The sequence below is a fragment of the Accipiter gentilis genome, chromosome 20 (assembly GCF_929443795.1).
Source record: "Accipiter gentilis chromosome 20, bAccGen1.1, whole genome shotgun sequence".
Classification (NCBI taxonomy): Eukaryota; Metazoa; Chordata; class Aves; order Accipitriformes; family Accipitridae; genus Astur; species Astur gentilis.
In genome coordinates, this window is record NC_064899.1 from 10,195,644 (window position 1) to 10,220,173 (window position 24,530).

Sequence of the window (24,530 nt, forward strand, 5' to 3'; positions counted from 1 at the left end):
TATAAACACGTTTAAATCCCAGCTAATATTTCAATATCTCTGTAAATATTTCTTCTTAACAACAAGCCATTTTAATTACACAACAAAGCAGTCCTCCCACAGTGCTACTTAATATATGACAAGCTGACACTTAATTGAATTCAAATCAAGACTTTCTTTCTTGATGGTATCCTTTTATACATTAATTTGTTTTCCTTAAGCATCTAGGAAAAATTAAACAGTTAAGATAAATGCAAGGTCTCTAGAAAGCATCTGAATTAAATCCTAGTCACAGCAACATTGTTACAGTGATGCATAAACAGGTTTGTACATTGTTTTTTTCGCCTTGGAAAATGATCCCTCCGCTTTGTATCAGAAAAGAAAGAACAACGTATGTTAATATATATTTTCTCATATGTTAATATGTATTTTCTTGTCTTAAACAGCAACTATACACAAATACTTTAACTTGGATCTCTGTTTTCAGTTAAGCAAATTTACCCCTGTCAGTAAATCAAAGATATTACACAGTACACTACCAGTTCACTTGCAGTTAAGGACCCTTGTCAGGTAGAGTCAGTCTTTAAACAAAAATCTGGCCTTGGATACACAATTCTTTCTTCTTGACAATACTTTAGGAACTTGACAGTGACACTAAATGGATGTAACTGAAGACAAAATTTAACCCTAAAGAGATACGATGAGTTTATGGGAGTTAACTCCTACTAAAATTAATGAATGTTGTGTGGCTAAAACTTCAGGTCAGGTTTGAAGAGTTCAATCACAATGCAAGTATCTGATGGGAAAATAGCAGTCTTACCCTCCATTAATTCAGAGAAAGGTCAAGACCACTGTATGTTGTTAGAATTTGGACAAATAGGCCTACTGAAACTTACCTCTTCACGTATCAGCCATTCCCCCTTTCAGCTCCACATTCTTATTTCAGCTTGCTTTTAGCAAGCACGGCTGCCAAGACTCCTGCTCTTGTCTCAATAGTTAGAGATATAATAGCAAGATAGTAGTGAATGTCAAATCTCTGGAATAGTTGGGACAGAACAAATGAGGTTTGCAAAGTAAGGCTGAGCAAGATTGTCAATGTCTTCTAATGTCTGAGTCACAGACGAGAATATAAAATGAATAAAGAAAGGAAATTAAAAATAAAATAAAAAAAGAACCAAGGAAAAAATACAGATAAGTAGGAAAGGAGTAAAAAAAAAAAAGCTAAAGACCCATTTCAGTGAACTGTATTCAGACTGACTAACACTTTCTTACTTATTCCACGAGGCAACTGGTCTGATTGAGAGAGGAGAGCAAATAATAAATAGAGGCAGAAAACTCCAGAACCCCACCCAGAGCAGAAAACAGTCACCTCTGGAAGGAGAAAAGAAGACAGAAAATGTCTTTGAGTACCACAAGCCTCAACTAATCATCACCTGAACCTATGCTAGGAGAGTTCTGGTGACAAATGGTGATCATGGGCAAATTTTATTGGACATTGGGTTAAAGCACAGAATTACAGAGCGGTTGAGGTTGGAAGGAACCTCTGGAGGTCATCTTGTCCAAAATACCTGTTCAAGCAGGGCCACCTACAGGACTATGTTCAGACAGCAAATGACAGTAAATAAAATAATAAAGAGCAAAGAGAAAGGAAAGTTGAAGTAAAGGTTGCATTTTTTTCAGGCATGACTTTAGGCTGCAGTCTCAGTATATTAATTTACCAGACTACATTTATTTCTTAGCAGGCTGTTGTCTGAAGCCCCTCTCTTATTTTACTCATTCTGGACTTCATTAGATACAAGCAATTTTCTTCACAAGACTTTGAGTTGCACAAATATTTACAAGTCCACTGAATTTTAAAGGGCTCAGCATTTAAAACTCTCCACCCCTCCGAACTAAGCCAAGTTCATCTGAAAAAGCTCTCTCCTGTCTCACCCTGCTCTCACCCCATTTTAATTTTAGTATCAATTCCATTATGTCTCTATTGTGGAAAATAAGAAGTGACTATACACAGACAAGTACTGTGTTAAATATAAAATCTTTCCTGTAACAGCTGTGGAAGGATAGACATTTCCCCCCTCGTTATTTCATGCCTATAAAAAGAGCTCAAAGAGCTCAAAGGTAATAATTTCTTTTGGGGGTTGATTTTTTTTAAAAAAAAATTAATTCTCAGCCTAATGACTATCCCTAAATGAAGAGCTACATTAAAAGTTAATAATTATAAAGGTCAGTCTAATAGCAGAGAAATATTTATTTGCTAATCCTGACAGAGGAACAAATTATTCTTTTGTTTTTAAAGATTTTTGTCTCTCTCACTCTTTTTCTTCCTCTAGTAGGCATAAACAATTCTGCTTAGTTTTTCTCATACTTAGATGGGATGTCAGGTTCTGGACACAACAGTATCTCTGTCTTTCTATATCTCTAAATCCTCCTTTTTTTTAGCCCTAGAAAAGCTTACTCATATCACACTCTTAGGCATTGTGCTTTGTGCACAGAGGTCAGATTACATGGGCAGCAATATTTGCTCTCTTACTTTTCATGTGAAACAGCTGTACCTTTGTGAAGGAGAACATGCCATAGAACATAGGTCCTCCTTTTTGACTTTTATTTGATCTTGCACAAGTAAGTATAAGGAATAATAATTTTCCTCTCCACCAGACACTTTAGTAAGAATTTAGGACTCATAGTACAAGCCAGGCCAAACCTAAATGAGTCTGATCCAGTATTTGCAAACACTATAGTATACGAACAATAAAAATACTCTGACCATTTGCATTCTCCAGGTATTGTGCTTTTCTTAAGTGCCCTTTAGCCTTAGCACCGAACATTTGGAAACAATTCTGCACTAACTTGTATCTGGCTGATCATATTGTCCAAAGTTATTTCGCTGCACCTTTCAGTGTTAATAAAACTAATGAAATGTACAAAGAGTTTAGACTTCATAGTTTTTGAGAGAAATAGTGGAGTGAAACTTAATGTGCCAGTAACATTTGGACTGGTTTTGCTTATCTAACCTATGAAAAGGTAATTCTGCAAAAGCTACAGCAGACGTGCTTCTACAGCATGTCATGGGAAACAGTGCAAAATGCTTTATTCATTAGATCCTGTTAGAACCCATGCCTTGTTAAAGCACTGATGTCTCAAAAGGGTTTACAGTAGCTGTTACTGAAAAATAACCCTTCTCTCCCATCAAAAGCACTAAGAATTGAGAAATGTAAATAAAAGCTTTTGCTGTCTCTGAGGGGAATATGATAGCATGTATTTAACCACCCTCCAAAGTTTCCTGAAATAGTGTAAATAGATAAAGGACTCTGCACAAATACAGCAAACCACTTTAAGGAATTTGATACTATTAGACATTTTTCAATTATATCAGCCATGGTAGTTAAAGCTGTATACTAAATTCAGCAGAACTGTAGTTGATGAAGAACCAAAGAGAAATAGCAGAGGAAAGCATCTAAATGATTCTAACTCACACAGGTTTTGCTTGTCCAACAGTATATGCTGCAGGTGGGCTTGATGATTGCATTTTTGGCAGCTCCAGTGAGGATCACTGGAAGTTACACAGCCTGGGCATACCCATCGAATGGCAATGGGTAGCACAAAGTGTAAAACTATCACTGTATTTCTTTTGCATGAACCAGAGAAGCCTGAAAGACCTATCACTTCAAGTTGCATCTAGCATTGGTAGAAAATTGGAAAAAATGTTTCTAGTGCTTCATTAAGAATATCCTGTGTGGGATTCCTGCTGTCTTTTTACAACCTGTCTCCAGGCCTATGCAAATCCAAAGGCAGCTCATCAACAAAACTTGTTCTCTTACTTTCCCTTTTATTCAGTTACAAAGCATTTTCCTGAAAACCCTTCCCAACCATTATATTAAGGTGTCTTTTTTTGTTGTTATTTTCTTGTAAAGTTTTTGTAATTCTTCTTATATTGATGTCAAAAAACACTGCATCGTGATATGTTGGCCCTTACTCTCAGGGATTTGTATCACAAGGAGTCTTCTACAAAGAGTTTTGTGTGCCTTCCACCATTTTATTGCCAGTCATGAATGTGTATCTAAGCGCCACTATACACATCAGTTCTGTTGGTGGCACGTTTCGTTTCTCCCCCCATTCTTCACATACTACAGTGAAGTAGTACAAGACCCCTCTTCAGTTCCACATCTCTCCAACCTTTTCCTTTGCATTTCTCCATATCCCAACTCAGGGATGCATGCAGTTCCTTATTTCCCACATTTACGTTACTTGTTTTCCTCCTCACTCTATTCTTCTTTCTCATAGAGAGAGAATAATTTAAGTGTCAAGCTGTTAACTCGTACTGGCAGGAGGCAACTCAAAGAAATAGATAGAGAAACAGATATTGTCATAATAGAGATCATTAATGGGTGCCTTCAACCAGTTATTTCACCTATAGACAAAATTCCCCAAACCACAGTTCTGCTAAACAGATGAGAAAGACTACATATTTTTGCATTTTACTCCTTGCTGCTGTGATTTCTCTCACATGAGTAGGTTGCTGTCAAATAATACCACAAGGACTTTTACATTTCACTTTTTAATTTTAATTTTGGTATAAATCCCACTTCTGATACCTACAGACAGAAGAACATACCACAGACTCTTAAAAGTATACATGACTACACTGGAGACTATAAGAGGTCTCTCAGTGGAGTTCCTCCTAGTGGAAAGAAAAAACGTGCTTCCAGTTGTCCTGCCGGCTCAACTAGACCATCTTCCTGAAACAGCACAAACCATTAAACCGACAGAAGCACTCTGCATTAAAGTGCAGTAAAGCTGCACTGACACCAACAGTTTTGAAGGCATAGTTGCATTAAGTAGAGCATATGTTTTCTTTCCCCATAGCTTTGCCAACTTGGCAGAACTTAACAATAGAGATCAGTTCTGGCAGTGGTAGACAAGCACCAACACTCCCTGCTACAGCTATAGCTTGCCCACACATCACTAGTAGCAGCTCTTCTAGCAAAGGCAGCAGAAGGGTAATTGTATCTTATTCACTTCTAAGCCTACTGTTTTAGTTCAAACTCACGATCATCTATGGCTTCAGTTTAGACACTGAAAAGACAACTTGAAATGGCTCAGGCACAACTTTTTGCCCCTTCTGTGACACACATAATAATTTTTTGAAGTGAGGCAGACCAGACAACGAGAAACCACAACATCTCTAACTCTTGCAGCAAGATTTACTGGAGCATGGTCTATATTTCTGGCAGCCTCAGTCAGAACAGGTAAACTCAAAATATTTGTACCACAACATTCTGAAACACCTAAACATGCAGGGTTGCTAATTTGTCACTCCATCTTTTCACTCACTTTACTAGTAAGTATCAAAGGACGTCTTCATATTTCACAAAGAAAAAGAGCTCTTGAGAGATTTCAGATGAGCTTAAAAAATACAGTGCTTGTGAAAATACAGTTTATGTATCCAGTTGAAATAAAGATTATTAATCCCTGCTGTGACCCCTATATATTGCAAACCAATCATTATGTTTCACCTCAGGTATGGTTTTAAAAGGTTGCTATAGGCCTCCCTACCTCTATTTGGAATAAATTTCACAATAAACATATGGAACACACATCCATGGAAATATATAAGTATAGATAGAAATTTCAGTTCCATAATGCTTACAGTGGAACAAAGAATTAAGATACCATAAAATAATGATTTATGATAAATCTAAAGAAAAGTGCATAACTATACGCAATTATGAAAGATTTACCTCTCGGACTAGCCCAGGAACTAGTTTCCCAATTAAAGAACAGAATCATTCATTAAGAGAGGGAAGAAAAGCAATTGTTGACAGTCAACAGGGAAATCAAATTAGACCAACTCATTATTTAAATGTTTTGATTTAAAGGCAGAGCTGTTAATGAGCTACCAACAGCTATAATTATCTATGTGTCCAATTTCAGCAACAAAATGAAAATCCTGCAATAGATTAGAAAGGAAAAAAAAAAAAAAAGGCAAAAACTTTAAATGTCAGAATATTGACATGTGCTCCAGTGCTGCAAAGTTGTTTTTTTGGGGTAGAAGGATCGTTTTGTTGTTTTGCTATTGTTGATTTACCAGCTGTAAAAACAAAAGAAGAGGATTTTCAAAAGTTAGGAGGCAGTTCCCCAGAAATAAGATACTAGGGTCAGCCCTGCTATGTCTAGCCATATATGATGGTAAGGGTAATTTTGTACAGCTTTTCAGGGAGCTAGTGGGAATGCTTCCTGCATAGCTCACATGTAGATTGAATGGAACAGCAGAGAGAACCAGGGATAATTCCAAGATTACAAGGGTGCACTGTGTCCCAAAAAGAATACTTACTTAGTAGCTCAAATATCTTGCTGCACACAAGGATGAAGAGTAAAATGAATCTCTAACAGAGATATAGTAGCGATATGCTCATTAAGCTGCCTGTACTTCTTGTAAATTCATTGTCCCTTATTTAAGCAACCAAAATGGTACAATCTAATTGTCAGAAAGACAGGATTTTGTGAGCTAATTGCAAGCAGTGTAGCTGGAGATCTAACTATTAAAAGAGCAAATAATTGAACTGGAGCAAATAAAACAGAAGCCTAAGAGATTAAATTAACAGTTTCAAAGGTGTATCTCATCATGGCACTGGTAATAGCTAATATACCTATGTCATTATAACACTGTAAATTTAGATGCCTGTGACACCAATATCAGGTGCTGATATCACCACATTGCTGCATACTTTATAGGAATACTAGCGCTGTGCCTTGCTTTGCACAGTCCAGCACATTTGAACTTGAGTCCTTCTCATCTCCAGTTTACTTTGTCATGCTCCAGTATCCATAACCTGTGTCCAAAACAGCAGCAATAACACTGATACTTGCTTGGTGTCTCTTCTGGGGAGGGGAAAAGGTTGGAAGCAGACTGCTTTTCACCCCCACACAGCCTGTGGTGCTCCTGCCTCCCAGGAAAACGCCAGAACAGAGCTCCTGTGGATCTCAGAAGAGTAACAGACAAAGAGAAGGTTGTCTGAAGGCAGCAGCACTTGAAATCACAATGAAGTCCAAGCATGCTCAGTGTTGGTTTTGATATAACCTCTTCCAGGGAACAATGCTTGAGCCAAGCAGAGGCTCTGCCCCCTTAACCATTGCAAGATGGATATTAATAAGGGCAGAAAAGGAGACTCTTGCCCTCAACAGCAGTATTATGAAATCCCTCAGATGCCTTGCCAAAAAGGTTTAATAGCATTGCAGTACAGGTGATACTGTAATAATTTACTTTTTGTTAGCAGTAACTCAAAAAGACTCAAAGGATCTGAACTCTCACCTGAGGGAACCATATCCCAAAGCTAACAGACTAATATACCATTAAATCTTTTGGCCTTTTCTCCAGTGAACCTTTCTCCTTAGGGATGAACTGTTTGATACAGCCATTCAAAAGTATATTCTGTAAGATTACAGAGGAAGAAAGAATTTCATACAGAAATTTTGCTTAAAGTAACTAAACCTACATTGCCCATAAACCAAATTAAGTTAGACAGCATGCTTGTGGATCAGCTACAGAGCTGTAGTGAAGTTTTAACAAAGATATTGACACAACTTCTTTTACTACTTTTTTGGAGCAAAAGGAAGACAGATGAAGGCAAAAGAACAGACTCAAGCACACTCCACAAATAGCCTGATTATTAAATCTCAGCATATTAGGAAAGATTATTGAACAGCTGAGTTGTTCTCAGGGAAACTAACTTATAAAGCATACATTCATTATGAGCCTGTCCACTCATTGCTCTCGAAGTTAAACCATCTGGCTGGGATGATTTTTTTTTTTTCCTAAAGTTGAAAGAAATTTCCCTTATGCACTTTGGTTATGAAATAGTCATTTATTACCAGGCCATCGTCCATCTGTCACAATTATTATCAAGTCCTCATCTGAGACATATAATTGTATTGTATGTTAGTGCAAGACCATGTGGGACCCATGCTGAAGAAAATCGCTTTCCTCTCCCTTAAATTATTATGCTTATGATAATAAAATTGTATAAAATGCATTATTATGGTAGTGAAAATGTTGTTTCATCGAGTAGTAAACATTGTGTTATATTTATGAAAATTAACATTTTCTCTGTGTTCTTTCTAATTAGGCAAACAATTTTTCTTATGGCTTCTAATATAAAAAATGCAGAGTCCTTTATTGGCTTCTATGTTCAAGCAAAATTCATAGGAAAGTAAAATACTCAGATCTTGATCTAGGAGCTCTATTATTGACTTTAATACAATCAACAGAGTCTAGAAATTAATATAAAAAACAAGCATGGGATTCTTATGCTTGCTCTGAACTCTTTATGCCAGGTGAAATGGCCGATGCTTAGCAAAACACCTAAAATACAGTAACATACAAGCACTGCCAAAAAGAACCTCATAAGCATCCTCCTGCAAATTCTTTATGCATCCAAAAGAGAGTTCCTAATACAGGATATTTCCTGGTCTTCCCTTGTGGTGCAGTACTGCTCCCTTGGAATTACTTCTGTTTCTTGCAAATTCTTTGCATGCTCTAGATCTTGAAGTAATGTTGGGAATGTCTCACTACAGATACCCACGGGACGTATGAGTAGATATTCCCATGAGTAGTGTTGGAGTCTCCCCAATCTCTGAAACAGGTTTTGCTTCCTAATGGGAAGGATTACAGAGAGCAAAGCTTTTCTTAAGTTACAAATTCTGGACAGGCCTTTTCCGAAAACTTCACACTAGTTCAAATTGGATTTTTCATCAGCAAATTTAGCATTGACATGAATGCGATAAATAGAGCTGGTCAGACAGGAAAAAATGCTGTTTCACTGAAGCTGAAACATTCTGACACACCAGTTTTGATAAAGTTTTTGTCAGAAGGAAGCAGAAAAGATTAATCATTGAATTCTTAAGCATGGGTACAATAACCTGGTTTGAGGCGTCCTACAGAAATCTAGCACTGTGTTCCCTCTATGACTGATTAACAGTCATTTGAAATGAGAAACTCTGCTCAATAGGAAATGAACTACAGCTTCAGAATCCTCTATACATTGTTGTAAGTGGAAAACTGTGCCCCAGGAAGTCTCCTTTGACAAAGGCTTTCTTTATACTTTTTTTTTTTTTTTTTTTAGAGTTATTGGGTTTTATTAATTTTGTATGAAACCTGACACAATTGGCCCTCCATCTGATCCAAAGTGCCAAAACACTTCTATGTGAACATTTAATAACAGCACTTTACCCATAAGCTCAGTTTAGCTCTCAGTTATTTGTGAAACTATGGTAATACATTCAAACATCTCTAGCATGTCAGCTGAGCAACTGAACTTTCCTCAAAGTTCAAAAGGGCATGATTTCTTCTGAAAATCAGAAATTGCCAACACTGTTTGCAAACCACAGACTTTTTTTTTATACATATAACCTTCAGTATAAAATCACCAAAAATCAGTAAGAACTTAAAGCTCACGCTGTTTCTTAAAAGATGTTACTAGAATTGGGGCTCGCACCATCCTTTTTGAGCTGCCTAAAAACTAGGCATCTTGTCATTGTTCCAGACTTCTCTAATGCCAATGAAAGAAGTTTGCTACATCCAAAATATTGTTTCACTCATTCTAAGGCAATAATGATACATCCAACCTTTTTTATTCACCATACTGATCTCTGTTCCTGTTACCTGTATTGGAAGCCTCAACATTCAATGTAAACTAGATACTGAACTTTTATACACCTAAAAATCAATAAGAGGAGCTCTATTGTCTCCTTCTGATTGTATTGCCTAATTTTAAAGGAAATTTTCTTCATGGGATGTTAATCTAATTTGCAGTTGTGTATTACTAACTCGCTCACTACAAATGTATCTACATAAACACAGCTGTTCAAATCATGACTACTTCTGAATCAAAGTTTCTGATAATTCCTATTTACTAGGCTTTGGTTCACTTTAGGGATAGCTTTAAGCCAGAAAGTATTTGAAAAGCACATTTAATGCCTCTTAATGGAACCAGTCTAGAACTGGTTTAAAGCTTGAAAAAATAAAATCAAACAAAGAAAACGTCTGAAATGTGTATAGGATACATGTCATATCTTCAGCATCTGATTTTGCACTCTGTAGTAGACAGCTACAACATGGCCATCAGTTTCTCAGCATGAGCATTTGTGCTACAAACACACTTCCGTTTGTCCAAACTGTCTGCTACTGTAGTCAGTCAGAGACTTGCAGGACACAAAAGCTCTTCTCATTTCCAGATCATGTTTGTGCCCTGATTGCACCCTGGTATTTATAAAGAAGAAATCTTAGCATATGTTAAAAGGATGATATAATGTGGTCTGGTCTGGTCGCAGAGTATGTGGAGTATGCCCCGATCAACAAAAAACCCAGGTGTTATTGTAGTACACATCTGCTATTCAGTTTGCATACAGGTACAGTTATTTGTGGGCTCACTTTCTCATACCATCACTTCTGCAAGTAATTGACACAAAACGTACATGACAAAACAGTGTGTTTGATTTACAGAAACAAATATAGATGGATTCATGTGAAGTACTCACTTGCATACAAAAAGGGATTTCCATAGGGTTGTTCGCAGAAGACCAAACAGATGCAAACTGTGAACATCGTTTTAGTGTATGGTCATGCCCATAGCATGTATTTCGCACTTACCTCATTCTAAAACACAGTGTAGCATTTTCAGTTTCTGGTACACTTTGAACCTCTTGCTCACAGTGTTACCTAATTCAGTGAGATGATGAGCACCAACTGACAGAACAGTCACAGCTACTACTAATTCCGCCAAGAAGGGCTGTGGCTAAGCTACTTGGAGGAGAAAGCTCACACACTGTAGAACCCACCATGCCAAGTTTCAACAGGAGTGGCAGAGACTTGCTGTGTAACTTTCTAATACCACCGCTTGCCTCACACTGAGAGGAAACTGCATGCAAAGTTAACTTGGGCTGAACACAAAGATTAGAAGTGATATTGCAAAATTACCTTCCAACACTGGTCATGTCTCTAAGTCTAGTCTCAGGCCATGGCACCAAAAAGTAGTATTTCTTGCATTATAGCTTGTAATCGATATACTTTTAACAATAGTCATTATTTCAATCATAATTAAGTTTCTCCCACTTCCAGTTTTAAATTGGAGTAGGAAAACAAGGCAGTTTCTATGCCCTTTACCGAATATAACATGAGGTTAATTTGAACTTTTAAAATGTGAACTTTTAAAAAACTTTTTATGTTTAAAACATATACAGATTGCCCCTTTTCCAATCAATCAAATACAATACAGTAGGCTCTGTGCATGAATGATACAATGAAATTATTAATCAGCTCTGATTTCCTTTTTTTAATCAAGAAAGAAAAGCAGTCAACTAGAACCGCTTTGAAGTATTCTATCTCATCTATTATTTTACAGGTTAAATGTTTATTACATTTACAAATGATTTACTGCAGAATTTTTCCCTAAGGTGCTTGCAAATTTGATGTCACTATGAAAGATTAATGTGTGTTTAAACAAACTGGAGTAGCCTAATTTAATTACTTAGGACAATTCTTAAATAATGCTTTACTGACTGCTCAGCAATTAGATGCATTGCCTTAAGAAAGATAAACTAACGTGGCATTGTGGATCTCATTTGACAAGAAGGCATTTATTTTCATCCCCTTGTCACTTGCTTTTAAAAGCTTCAGGTGTACAGTATAGTTTGAGCAAGATTGGGGGGGGGGGGCGGGTGAAACACAGGTGTATATCTGATGTGAGATATTACTGAAATGAGAGCACAGGATATTGAGACTCTGTAGGGGCTGGCAGAAATGATGGCAAGTTGATTTGCATGGGGACAGACACCGAAATCCCATCAGGGCACTGTGGGGCCCAGCAGCTCCCTGGGGCCATGAGCATCAGGGGCTCCACTGACTTGGGCAGGGCAGGGCCTGGCAGCCAGAGCCCATCCCACCACCCCAGCCAGGAGTGGGGCAGCCAGGGGGGCACTGGGGCAGCCCCAGCCCCTGGGCATCGGGCACTTCCCTTGGGACAGGGACAGGTCGAGGCCAGGCCACGACATGGGCTTGCAGGACAACCCAGCTTGGGGAGCCCATGGCCAGGCAGGACAGGGCTGTGGGGAGCTGGAGACTGGCCCTGCTGTGGCATTGCTGGGGCAGGGGCTGATGGCCCTGGGGGCTGACATGGGGTCCTGGGCTGTGAGCAGGTAGGGGGGAGCTGTGGGCACTGGGCAGGGACAGTCAGGGCTGGTGGTACCCTCAGGACCAAGACACAGAATTCAGAGACATACTTTATTAATACCCTGAAAAGCCTATTGATCTTAATATGGTGACGGCTAAAACTAATTATCAGTATCTTTCAACTTCATTCTAATATGGAACAAAACTGCAGCTGTGGCCATAAACACTTTGTATAAACACCAAAACCACTGGTGCTGTTTTGTTATTCTGCCAAACAAGGGCTCCTCCAGTAGTCACCAGAAGACAAAACGCAAACTCAGTTCCTGACACTGACTATATTCTTTTTGAATTGTCCCAGCTATCGTAGCTGTAGGGACTCAGCTACATATATTCCAGTAGGACTGTCCTCAGCAATCACCCTCTGCTTACTTGCCTGCTTACTAACCCATAGAAGAATCCTTGGGTACTGTGGCCAGCATTTAGCCTATACATTGCGCCTGCCTTCTTTGCTACATAACAGAGTCTTGGGTATGCCTGTAAGAATTTCAGATGCAAAAAGTGAAATTTTTCTCATCTAACTTCCCACACGTACAATGTAGATGGAAATGGTCAGCCTAGCTGCCCTTTTATAGAAAGAATATGTGTCAAAAGGATGTGTTACATATTCATTAAACTATTCTGATCACTAAGCAGTCTGTGTTTTGGGCCAAAATCTGCACCCTAAAAAGGACTAGATAAACATTTCATTAAAATAACATTTCTCCACTGCAAATGACATTTTGCTGCATTTTCCTCAAGATGCTGAATTACTGCTTTATCGCCTACTCAAAGAGTACAAATTGTTAGATCTATTCATCCATCAATGAATGCACATTAATACAATACTGTGAATAGTTTTCTCTGTGTGAATAGCTTCAACATACTATCCAATGAAAAACAAAATCAAGCTCCTTTTAGTATTTCCATTACATTTTGTTTGCCACATCTATTTATTTATATCTGGAAATTTTGCATCTTTTATGTTCAAATATTTTTCAAGTGCTGTGCAGAGAACTTTGTTCCATCTGAACCCAACTCTGAACAAAGTATTGATTTCAGCTCCGCAAAACCTTGCCTATTGTTTATTCAGGAGGTACTTTTTTTTTTTTTTTCCAACAGGAAATTACACATAGTCCAGAGAAAGTGTAGCATTCTGTTTTGATTTAATCAAAAGTTGAGGAGTTTATCAAACACATAGGGTGCAGACAATCTAAAGCCCTAACAGTATTAGAATACAAAGAATACCAAAGTGACTAAGAATGGAAACAATAATTTCCCAAGGCACCTGTTATAATTGTTAGGCAAAAAAGGGTTAAGAGAATCAGAATGTGATGTTAGCCAATTATTACTATCCTCTGGGACACAGAAACAACTGGAGAAGAGTTACAATATAGTATTAGCTGGTTTGATCTTTTTTTAAAAAGGGCATACTGTAAAATCATGTCATTCATGTGCACGTGAAAATCTGATCTGTGCATTCAGATTTCTTTGCTGGTTCCTTCTCCGTTTCCACATCTAATTTACTGTGTGTCTCTAATATGAAAATTTTGATATATTGAGCGTATCAAAGCTCAGTCTCATCAGGTACTCTTTCAAGTATTCACCATCCAGAAAGACACAGCTGTACTCCACTGGTCTGACATATCCCAAAAAGTCCAGGTGAGCAAGAGAAGTAGTGATGAGTTGTTGACAGAAGACAGTAAGTGAAAAATGCAAGGAGGTCATTTAATTTGCAAGAACTCACAATATACCCAATTTATCTATGTATTTTCAATATACTGATCAGAACTCCCTTCTTCAGCAAACACTTCTACTCCAGCCAAATTGTAGAAAGAGTGCCGTGAGAAGAAAAAAAGCCCTGTCAATACTTCTATTAGATACATCTTCATTCAACTTTCAATCTACTAATTCAAGAGCAATATAGCAATATACTTCCAGATCAGTTTTAACTGCTGTAACTTCTAAAGCAAAACTAATATTCTGTGTCACTTTGTAAGGAGGGACTACCAAAACTATAGAAAAAAATGCTCTGTTATATGGATACACAAATGATATTAACCTAGGGCTGGGCAATTTAAAAAAATAATAATTAAAAAAAAAAAGCTTGAGGATTTCTTTTGAATAATTTATCCAGATTATAATTTTTGGTCTAGAAATACTGATGAAATTGTAAAAGATCCAATTCCTCCTGTAAGATTTCCAATGTATTTCTCTAAAAAAAAATCTACCTTTTATTTCTGCCTTCTCTAGCAATAAGACAAAAATTCCTCTATTTGTCTAATTTTCTTCCTCAACAGAAATGTGGGCTTTGTAATAAATGTGCAATGGACAATTCTCACTGTTCAACAAGCATCTACAGCAACATTAACACTGAAGATGTGTGCTCACAACATGAATCAGCAAGTTCTTTAAAAGATAAGGAGCTGCTTTTCATTCAAACATTAGATATTTTGGTATATTCAGATATTAAACAGCTCCAGCCTGGGTCACTGTTTTATTCTGATAGTACTTGCTTTCAGTTAGGAACAGTGAGAAAAGCTCAGTCCCAAAGAGCTACGAGCCAGAACAGTCATATCTAATAAACATACAGAAACTGGCTATCTGGAGCAGCAGTGCACCCCTTATCATGCTGCAAGACTCAGTTTAGAGGGCAACAGTGGTAAGTGCAGAGAAGAAATGAAGCATTCATTTGAGATTAACCAGAATTTCTTTGGCAAGCGACAGATGACCAAGAAACATCTTGCAACTTTTTATGATTCAAAATTTTCAGTGTGATGAAACAGATGTCAGCCAGACCTAAAAAAATACGGAAAATTTGTAGTGTTTAAGCATACTATGTTAGCTGCAAAGAACAAATGGATATTCAAACAGGCTGAAGTTTTGTCAGAACTGTTATTTGCTATGTGAGACTGAGTTCCCAAATGGTTGGCACAAATTCTTCGGAAAACATATTAGAGATCTTGACTTTGGCAGAAAATCACATCTATTTGTTCTGCTTCAAAGGGGTAAGAAACAGACTATGAAATGGTTCAGAGAGAGCCATTAATGGGGGTTGGAGCCATGCATCCAGAGATGTAGACTAGAACACACTTTGTACCCGTACACTTCAGTACCCCAAGGGTGTATGAAAAAAATACTTTAAAAACTAACCTGTCTATACACTGTTATTGAAGGATGTGTATTTCTCTGCAGTCATCCTGTCCTAAAATAAACATTATTTTGCATTACTCTGCAGAGAATAAAAATGCAGGTACTGCACGGTACTCAAGATTGTTAATATTAAACATAGTGGTTTGAAAGAAAACTGCAGCCTTAAACCATGATTGCATGGAAGAGGAAGATGAGTTAGCTTGAGTTCCAAGCAGGTTATTTCCAAACTGTGAAATACTTCTGTCCTAAAAGCAAAGAATAACACTTGTTCTCCATCACCTTCTTTAGTGGTCTGTTGCCCAGAAGTGGTTTTTTTGAGTGCAATATTTTGACAGTAGTACCAAATAATCTGTAAATTTGGTTCTGTTGTTATTCATGTTTGTAATTAAGTCAGGCTTAACTGTGGAGGTCTGTACTTCATTGGAAAGTCTAACTGGAGCCTGTGATGCTTTATGCAGAAAAATATTTTATTTAGAAAAAAATCCTGCCTCCACCTTGTGAAAGCTTCACAAAAGTCACTTTTCATTACGTAGTGCTTGTACGTAAGAAAGCCTACTACTGGTTTTTACTGCCTTATTTTTTTGTAGTACCTCCCCCCACCTTTTTGTAGTTGTTAACAAGGTTTAAGTTGGCTATATCTAGCAATACCTTGAGGTAGGAGTAGGCCACATTCTTTATCAGGAAAGTATATAAAAATAGTTCTCCAAGCATATATTGCAAAAATTATGAATGAAAATGAAAATGTTACGACATTTTGCAAGCATGCATTCTTACTCAGCATTTTACATGAAGAGAAAAACTTGTATCATGATAACTCTAACCATTACTGGCCTGGCCAAAAACAAGTATGCACAAACTTAACACTACTTACCGTCAGACACCACATCTTCGGCACAGGCTTTGTTATGTAGTATCTTGATCCAGCTGATTTTCAAACTCGCAAGAGATTAAAAATTTCCTATTTATATTCAGGAGGCTAAGGAGGGGACAGGCTCAAAAATAAGACCTGTATCCAAGATCATCATCTATTCAAGAAGACTGCAGGCCTGCGGTGCTGAGCTGATCCTTAGGTACCGGCACAAAGAAAATGTCTTTCTTGAACAGCCAGTGGAAGACAGTATCTAGTAAATGCCTCTGTAAAGCCTTGTAGCTGAGATCACTTTTCAATCCATGAATTGAATGGAAAACAGATTTAAAACAGTACTGGGCCCAGGTGCCCGCAGCGGCGGGAGGATCTGCAGGGGTGGCGGCCACTCCTGTGAGGAGAGACTGGGGGCTGCCCCGGGCCAGACCGGCCCCAGCCGGTTCCCGCCGGTTCCCGCCGGCTCCAGCGGCCCCACCGCCGGGCACAGCTGAGCCCCTCAGCCTCGGGGAAAGCCTGGGCAAGAAAGGGCAAAAGGGCTGAGGGAAACGGGGGGAGAAACAGCCCTGCCAGCCCCGAGGGGAGAGCGGCAGGAGGGCAGGAGGTGCCTCAGGCCCCTCAGCAGAGATGCTGTAGGAGAGACCCCGGTGGGGCAGGTGTTCCCCTTCAGACCCTGGAGAGGACCCCCTGATGGAGCAGGTTTACCCTGAAGGACTGCAGCCCCAGGGAAGGCCCCAGGCTGGAGCAGGGAACAGCCTGAGGAGGCGGGAGCGGCAGCGGGGAGATGCCGCGGGCTGGCCCCGGGCACCCCTTCCCCGTCTCCCTGTGCTGCTTGTGGGATGAGGAGCGGGTAGAAGAGTCTGGAGTGAAGGAGTGAAGGTGAGCCTGGGAAAAGGGGGAAGGGGAGAAGGTGTTTTAGTTTTTGTCTTTGTTTCTTACCATCCAACTCAATTTTAATTGGCAGTAAATTAATGTTTTCCCCAAGCCGGGTCTGTTTTGTCAGTAATGGTAACTGATAAGTGCTCTCCTTGTGTTTTATCTCTACCCGTGACATCTTCATCTTAGTTGCATCCCCTGTCCTTTGAGGAGGGGAGTGAGAGAGTGGCTGAGTGGGCATCTGGCAGCCAACTAAGGCCAACCCACCACAGAAACTAAATCAAAGTAACGAAATTGAAATCAAATGTTAGTATTTCCTTAAATGCTGTACCAGGTTCAAAATCTAGTGTGTAAAATACAGCCAACAGTATGTTTTCTATTAAAAGAGGTTTTATCCTTTTGTTCTGTAAAACTCAAGACACCTCTCCAGCATTAAGCACCATTTCAGATTGCATTCACAAATGCTCTGCATCAGTTTTGTGGGTAGTGGTAAATATAACCAAGTAATCCAGTATGATTCATAAGCATCGGACTTGCCAGCATTTGATGGAAGTCTTCAAATTCTGCAGTAGTAATCACAATATGCCAGGTGTGAGAGAGGAAACTGTTAGCCTAAACCTTTCTTTGAAAAAGCATAACAAAGCAGGAACCTGACATGCTGTGCTGGAAGTACATTAAACCCTTTAGTGCAGGTTTAAAGAATTTTTTTTTTAACAGAATTATAGTTACTTTTATCTATTGTGCAAGCATTAACAATTGTATTTCTACTATGCATTGGGTTTCACTACCAGGAGCAGTGCAAATGTTTCTCATCTCAGTAGTTTCTTACATTACCTTGTGTAATTTCTATTGTCTGGTTTGTTCTGCTGATTCAAAGCAGCATCAGGCACCTAGGTTTTACACAGGTCCAACAGAAGGTCCTAAGAGAAGGCTCAGTATTGTTAGCAGCTGCAGTGAAGCCCACACAGCAGTTCATTAATTTTAGTTGAGGTATAGCCAGGGGTTTCACAGGCATGCTTTGTTAGTTTAATGAACTGGGGTAAATATCTTAAATATCCTGGTGGGGCTTGGTGTTCTCTTATTTCAGGTTTGTGCATATTTCTGAGGTAGTCTGATAGACTGAAGCCAATGCAAACAGTCAGACTTCTAGGGACAAGCCTTTACTTTCTAAAAAATCCCTCTGATTAAGGCCAGTAAAAGCATCTCGTTACAACTGGTGTATCTGGTGAAGATGGTCCTGGTGTGGTGTAATTCTGTTTTGTAGGTTAAAATGCCACTTCTGTGAGTACTTTCAAAAGGTGATTGTTAGACTACTAACAGGTGGTGATTTCTCCTGGAGAGCTCTCAGTTTGCTGTCAAGTTCTCTGAAGTGAATTTTTACATGCCCCTCATGGTATGTACCACCAGTGACTTTGCATGCTATTAGTTCTTCTAATATGCTTGCAGCTTGTTTTTTCCTAACATGTTCCTTGTGCAGGTGATACACTGAGGAGCAGGCCTTCAAAACTATAGTGAGGAACAGTGTAGTGAAAGTATTTACCCACAGACTGAAGTCTGATTGGCAAGTATCTTGAGCAAGTGTCTAATGCACTGCATGAATTTAAAGCTAAGACTGTCCAAGTAATGCTATCCTGGGGTATCAATGCTGTACTATTTCAAAAGCACTGTTCTATTATTTTTCTTCTGAGCTGACATGCATTTTGACTGATATTTCTCTTTTCTACTATATTTCTTAAGGAAACTCTTTTCACTGGTCAAGTCAATGACTTGCAAATCATTGTTTTAGTATGCCTTACTAACTGTTCTAAAATTTTGAGGGTAGACAGATATTGTTATTGTTTTACACTAGCATTAATTTTTTTTTTTCTGGTAATACTTTTCTTTGTGTCTTTCAGATGTGATCTCTTTAAATTCCTGTCCTGTAAAAGCTGTTTCTTAATATCAGCAGTAACTGATTACCCTTCATCATTTGCCTCAGTGGGTTTAAGGTTTCTCTCAAATTTTTTTTTCTTTTTTTGTGAACAGCTTATTCCTCAGAAAAAATACACCTCAAATGCCTTGAACAGCAAAACTATACTTTTCCTTTCTGCTTAAATAAGCTTTCCACTTATATCCTAATATTTGGCACTATGTATATTAGAAAATGAGTGGCTTTGTAGGCTGTAGGTCATTTATCTAGCTCAGGTCCTGCAAAGTTTCAGCCCCATTAGCTTCTTTTGCCTATTCAGGGTTTCTCAGATTTGCACATTGATTTCAAAGTGCATGAAGTCATCTTTCTTTTTTTTACATTCTGACCCCATAGTTTGAGTTCACTTAAGCTGCTAAAAGAACTGAACATCCCGTTATTAATTATTTTAAAACACATTCTCAGCAGCTCAACTGCAAGAGCAAGAAGAATTCTTGAGTCACGTCTTTTTACCTTGGAAAAGAAAAGAGGCCATAATAAAACAGTGGGAAGAGCTGCAGTTGGTGCTGTACAGCTTTACAGACAAAACAACGTACCTATATAAGACACATGATGTATTTAATATTTTGCTCATCAGTATGGACCAACTCTTCAACTGCTGTTGGTCACCATTACACTGCTGAAGTCAATTTACAATGTCATCTAACATCAGCTGCAGGTCTAGCCCCTTGATAAGGTAATATAGTTTATTTTTCCGGCTAAAAAAGACCTTTTTAAAGACACTATTTTTGACTAAACAATTTTATATGGCCAAATCTTCTGAAACTAATGGTTCTAATTCACTTATTGTTTGCTTTATTACCAAGTATAAACACATTTGTATTTAAAGTATATATTAGTTTGGACTATAAAAAAAAGATTAATGGAGCATCCTCATAAAACTTGACTTGGATTAAGTATTTTGCTCAATCAGAAGAAATTCTGAAAGCTAACCACAGATATATTTTTTTTCTACAGGGTATATTAATTAGAATATTCACAACTTCTTAATCAGTTGGGTATTACTTTGCCTATTCCAGTGTAGCACAGAATAATTTTAAATGGTTTTATTTATTATTTTCTTAATTCAATCAAATAATGTAACACTAAAATGCACATAAAGACATATCTGATGTACAGATTTTTTTTTTTTAGTATTAAAACCCCCACATATATATGATCCTCTCTAAGAGTTTCGGTCATATACAAAGGAAACCAAGTTAGACTTTTAGGGTTAGAATTTGTTTACAGTCAACTCCCTCTCATTCCCTCTGTATCCACAATGAAGGGATATTGATATCTTTTTCCAGGATGAGGCATTCCAGGGCAAATCCTCTTTGATATCCTTTACTATTTTAAAGGGAAGACTCAGTCCTACTTTAAATACAACAGAAGGACTATATGACTATGCATTCTAGAAAGGTTCCAGGGAAGAGATTTGATCCTTGAGGTGTGTCAATAGACCCTGTAAGCTAAAACTGAGCCCAAGTATTGTGATAATGATTCTTTTTTTAATTAGGTCACTATTTCCTTTCACTGCTTTTGTTATTTTATTTCAAATTTTGTATTTCTCTATTGAATTGCTCTGTAAATAAAACTATATATAATCCCAAACTCTTTGAATTTCAGCTATACTTGAATCTAACCACTAGATATGAACCCAATTCTTTCTTATTTTCTCTCATTTGCTATACTCCTTTGCTCCTTCTCATCAAAGGAGTGGTTCTAGTTTGGATGTGGCCAGAGTCTTAATTGGAATCAGGCACAGGAGAAATCCAGGATGGTAACCTACGATTAGTCTATGTACTTAGTAGTGCCTGACTGCACATTGTCTTTCTGGACATCTGTACTATTTCCCCAAATGTACTAACATGAGAAGTTCTTCAGAGTGTTCAGTTTAGCTTTTGATTACTCACTGTATCAGATATTCTTCCTCCCCAGAAACAGCCTGTTATCCCTTTTACTTTATCTCACTCACAGCGCACTAAAAAACCCCTCAGGTAAAGCCTCAGACTAGTTTTCTGAACAGCGCCGAGTTCTAACGTAGTTCTTACATAGCCAGCACTCTGTTTTCAGCCAGTCATCCTTCAAATGGCAAGCTCCTTAATTTCCTTTCTAAGCATCCAGGAAAAGCTAACTAAGGGACTCCCCTCCCGGCTCCTTCCCTGTTTGCCCCTAACTAAAAATCTGATTCTTCATGCTGAACAGTTCCTCATACTCTGCACTGTCCATTAATTATCTTTTGATTGACTCCCAGCTCTGCCAGCCACTCTCTCCATTCACTCTTTCAGAACTTGTCTTCAGCTCATATCAAACTCTTCTTCATTAATGACTATCGCTGTCTCACTCCAGATAGCTTCTCAAAGCTCTTGACTTCTCAGACTAGATCACGTGTACATGTCTCAAATGAATTTCATTCTCATTTGAGATCTTGCCAAGAGGATATGGCACATTTCTGTGAGTTACTGTGGCCACAAGCCATTATTTCAAATGCAAACAGTCATTTGCTTTACTATAGCCTTTAATTAGTATGCAATTAACCTGGATCTGTCATCACTACATAGCGATTATTATTAATTATTCTATGCTAGCCAGGGCAGCTGGGTTTCTCTTATGTTTCCTCAAATAGCACTAACAGTAGATTTCCGAGCACTTGAAAAAGCCAGACTGTGCCCAGATTGTTAATGTTCTCTGACCCTTGGGGAAGCCTAATTAGAATAGTTGGAGAACTTCAAATGGAAAGAGAGAGGGTAGCAATTTATAATTAAGCATAAACATTTGGCTCCAGAAAGAGTTCAAAGGAAGTTACAGACTTCCTTGGTGGTTTACCATGCACTTAACCAAAATGTTCTGTAGAGTGAAGATAAACCTGTTAGAATATAATATGTAATAAACAAAATGGGAATCACAACCATGAAAAGGCATCCTAACAGCAGATTCTGTATTGTACCAATGATCACATGCTCTTTGCCCCTTTTCACGTTAGGTACTTTGCTTTCAGAGGCAAAGTGTCCAGAAGCAAGAGCATTTATGTTTCCCTCTTGGGTACATATCCTGTCTGGGGGAAGGAGGATTTGGGAAAGTTGTTGTTTGGCTCCATATTTGAGTGATGTCAGTAATATCTAAGCAGGGTATAATTACACAGAATACCAAACCTGTACCTTGATCCAGATGTAGACCTTTGTTCTGGAATTATCATTATGGAAAGTACAAATGCTGTCTCTACATTGCTATATATGTTTAATAGGAAATAATGACTCATTGACTATTCGGAATAATTTCCTTACACAGTATGTAATTACACAACAGGAAAATAGTAGAAATACGGAACTGAGAGGCAAGGAGGGGGGGGGGGGGGGGGGCACGGAGAAGGGGTTCTAATGCTGTCCCTATCATTCTCATCCACAGGGAAGAATCTGTGGCTCAGACCTTTGGCTTTGAGTTTAAAAGTTTCTAGTCAGAAAAAGCAGGTTGTCACTGTGAGAATAAGGCAACGCTGTGAACCCAGCAGTGTGCAGCAATACCTTGACTTAGCTTTAGCTGTTAGCTCCTGAGATGAAAGCATTACAGCCATATTAGGCTCATGGTCTACCCACACTTGCTAGTAATTCTCAGAGGCAGGCGCAATTAACCCAGCTTTAACCTCGTTCCTTAAAGAGTCCTACCTCTGCACTGCACCACGTTGTGGATTTGTGCCCTCTCTCCAGTAGCCAGCTCATCTATCCCCGACACAGCATTGCCTGAGTGAGGAGACACGCTTAGCTGCCATTAGTTACCATTTCCTACACACCATTCGGTTTTTTTGCTCATTGGTCATGTCAGTTAACACTCTGCAGAGGTCCCCTCATTCGTAATGTTTCTTCTCCTCTGTGTAGTCTCCAGCATAGGGCTAAGAAGAATGAAAGAAGAAAATCAGTGCAAGTTCAGCAATGTAGCAGTGGCTCCCCTCCCCACACTTTGAAGCACAGGTTCACCCAAGCTCTTCTCCTAAATTAAGAGAGTAAGTGAGAAAAGCAGGTTTGCCAAGTGAACTAGGACCAGACTGGTTTTAAACCAAACATCTCAGTGAATAAGTGTATAATGATACTGAAGTCCTAATGAAACAAAAATATGACTTAAGCTTCAAAACAGCTATTACCGCCATAGCAGCATTGATGCTATGCAAATGGGATACATATCTAACCTCCTAATTACACCTAGAAGCAATTGTTTAGGTATTCAGTTATTTTATTAAAAAATGGCAGGCACTATGTTAGCTTATTGTATTATAATTTTTAGCTTGAAGATGTAGACCTTTTTTTTTTTTTTCCAATAAGTAGCAGGAAATGAAGCAAAAGTCAGACATTACACTAGGAAAATATTCTGTACTTTTCCTGGAAAGCAGTGGCAATTCATGCTACTCTTTTTGTTGGCTGAAGAAATGGATAGCTTAAGATGACATTTTGTACTTCACACAGTGCTGTCAGCATGTGTTTCATTTTACCATTTTTATTAACATGGGGACATAGGAAAGGGAGGAAAATAATGACAAACAGTTCATGCAGTGCCATCTTAAACTATCAGAACTGAGTGCTAAGTAAATGCAAGTTAAAGCCCTGAGATATTTTCATTGGCAAGCGCAGACAACCAGGTATTTTTTATGGAAGAAATGAGTGAAAAACCTGACACATTATGATAACCCGTATTTATTCTGGTCTCTTTTCTGTTCACATTGTTGTACTGGCCTGTTTTCTAAGGAATTATTACTGCTTTTCAAATAAGTTCATGAGATATGTTTGGAGAAAAAAAAAAAGCTGGTTGACACATTTTTTTTTTTCCTTTTTTTTCTGGATGACTATATGCTATTGGAAACATTTTTTATTATTATTTTATTTTTTTACTGAGCGTCCTGGTTTCAGCTGAGAGAGAGTTAATTTTCCTTCTAGTAGCTGGTATAGTGTTATGCCTTGGATTCAGTATGGCACAGGACACAGCCAGGGCAGCTGACCCAAACTGGCATTCCATACGAGGTGATGTCATGCCCAGTATATAAACTGGGGGGAGTTGGCTGGGAGGGGTGGATCGCTGCTTGGGAACTAACTGGGCATCGGTCAGTGAGTGGTGAGCAATTGCATTGTGCATCACTTGCTTTGTATATTCTAATTCTATTATTATTATTATTATTTCCTTTTCTGTCTTATTAAACTGTCTTTACCTCAACCTATCAGTTTCATTTTTCAATTCTCTCCCGCATCCCACTGGGTGTGGGGCAAGTGAGTGGGTGGCTGAGTGGTACTTAGCTGCTGGCTAGGGTTGCACCATGACACTGAGCCACTTCTTTTAATTTGCCTTAATATTCAAACAAGGCTTTCACTCAAAACATGGCAAAAGAATGAGGAAGGAGTTTGAGAATGTGCTTTCAAAGAGTCCGTCTTTTAGCATGAATCTTCAGTAAAAAAAAATATAAAGGTTTCAACAAAAGTTTATTTCTTACTTCTGGAAATACCTTTCTCCCAGAATCTGTACATCTTTTTCCA